The sequence below is a fragment of the Argentina silus genome (assembly GCF_951799395.1).
Source record: "Argentina silus genome assembly, chromosome: 16".
In the NCBI taxonomy this organism is placed as follows: Eukaryota; Metazoa; Chordata; class Actinopteri; order Argentiniformes; family Argentinidae; genus Argentina; species Argentina silus.
The window spans coordinates 2,935,308-2,937,977 of NC_139670.1; positions in this window are offsets into that span (position 1 = coordinate 2,935,308).

Genomic DNA, 2,670 nt, shown 5'->3' on the forward strand with positions numbered 1-2,670 from the left:
AGTATATGGGCTATGGCTGGCCAGGGTTCTACCTCTCAGAAGATCTAAAATGTTTTGAAACATTTAAGACAAAACCAACACTGTTATGTCTGTCATACAGGGGGAAACCAACACTGTTATGTCTGTCATACAGGGGGAAAACAACACTGTTATGTCTGTCATACAGGGGGAAACCAACACTGTTATGTCTGTCATACAGGGGGAAACCAACACTGTTATGTCTGTCATACAGAGGGAAAACAACAGAAACAAACGCAAAATGAAAAGAACAAAAATAAAAAGTCCATAAAAATAACAGAAATTCATACCATGAAAATAATTGAAATTGAGAGGGAATTGAGTCTCGCCAGAGTGAAAACCAGGGACATTCACTGACATCTATAATTTGACGTTTTACAATTTCTGTACACATGAAACATAAAGCAATTAAAGGTAATTTGCTATCGCTGGGTAAAGTCTCAAGTGTCAATTCATTGTCATGCTAGAACAAGAAATAATTCTCCTGGGAGGCACAATTCTGGGGATACTTCAAAACCCTCCACTTAATTGAAAATGGTTATTTTCCTGGTTTATTGCTTTTTTCCCTGTTTCCAAATGGAAATATATTCCATTTAAATCCACCGTCATCCCCCCTACGTTTAAAAACTGAAAATCATCATGAAATTAAATAGGGAGAGGAAGTCATGGCTATTAACTCCGATCCTATTGGTGTGCTCAGTGCTTGTCCTTGAGAACAGCGTTCTCTTTCTCTCTTTCTCTCTTTCTCTCTTCCACTTCTTTTCTTCCTCCCTCGCTACATTCACCCTCTTCATCATCTTCATCTTCCTCCGTAGATTGAAAACCCATCTCTTCAGGCTACATCTTAACAATCCCTCCTAAAGACCTCTTCACCCCCACAACCCCCTGTACTAACCTAACCCTAACCCTAGAGACCTCTTCATCCCCACAACCCTCTGTACTAACCCTAACCCTAACCCTAGAGACCTCTTCATCCCCACAACCCTCTGTACTAACCCTAACCCTAACCCTAGAGACCTCTTCATCCCCACAACCCTCTGTACTAACCCTAACCCTAACCCTAGAGACCTCTTCACCCCCACTACCCCCCTGTACAAGTTTCTCTCCTGTTAAAAAAAAAAAAAAGAAAAAAAAAAAATCAATCTTCTTCTAGCATTGTGACTGCCAATGGCTCCTGGTCTGAGAATTGATTACTTTATCTTATGATGACTGATGGATAGATGATTCACTTACTTAAACAAATGTATTTGTTGTAAGTCGCTTTGGATAAAGGCGTCTGCTAAATGCCATGAATGTAAATGTAAATGTAACCTGCTCTATCTCGTGGTAACGGGTGAAATGACCATCTCATATCCATATCTCGTTCGACAATGGGAAGGTAAAGTACCGTCTGGCCTTGGAGATAGCACTGATATTTCAGACACGCCCCAGAGCGCCAGTGCCCCCGCCACCGCCACCGCCACCGCCACCGCCACCGCCAGTGCCTCCGCCACCGCCCCCGCCCCCGCCACCACCAGTGCCCCCGCCACCACCAGCGCCCCCGCCAGCGCCACCGCCACCGCCACCGCCCCTGCCACCGCCACCGCCCCCGCCCCCGCCACCGCCACCGCCACCGCCCCCGCCACCACCACCGCCCCCGCCACCACCACCGCCCCCGCCACCGCCATTGGCCCCGCCAGCGCCACCGCCCCCGCCAGCGCCAGTGCCCCCACCAGCGCCACCGCCCCCGCCACCATCAGCGCCCCCGCCACCGCCACCACCACCGCCCCCGCCCCCACCACCGCCCCCGCCAGCGCCAGCGCCCCCGCCCCCACCACCGCCACTGCCACCGCCCCCGCCCCCACCACCGCCCCCGCCCCCGCCCCCACCACCGCCACCGCCACCGCCCCCGCCCCCACCACCGCCCCCGCCAGCGCCCCCGCCCCCACCACCGCCACCGCCACCGCCCCCGCCCCCACCACCGCCACCGCCACCGCCACCGCCACCGCCCCCGCCCCCACCACCGCCCCCGCCAGCGCCAGCGCCCCCGCCCCCACCACCGCCCCCGCCCCCACCACCGCCACCGCCACCGCCACCGCCCCCGCCCCCACCACCGCCCCCGCCAGCGCCACTGCCAGCTCTGCCTTAGCGACGTGTTATTTATGGTGTTAAAATGACGTCCCTCATCTCACTCCAACTCACCATCCCCCCTCCCTGTCACTGGACTCCTCCCTACACAGGACTGGTTGCATGTGTGAGCACACACACACACACACACACACACACACACACACACACACACACACACACACATGCAACCACACACACACTCCGTATCAGTCATGCACACACACACACACACACACACACACACACACACACACACACACACACACACACACACACACAAACACACAAACACACACACACACACACACACACACACTCCTTCACACAGGTCTCATTTTACAGAGGAACGGCGATACGGCAGCTCTGACAGGTTGAACATCCAGGGAACATGCAGATCTGACCTTGATCATCCCGGTGGGGAAGTGGCAGTAATGAAGTGATGTATTACGCCAGGGGGCTCTATTAAACGCTACACAGCCGTGAAATACGAGGGAGACATTTATTGGTATATGACAGGTATCTATGGGTCTTACAGCCATCTGT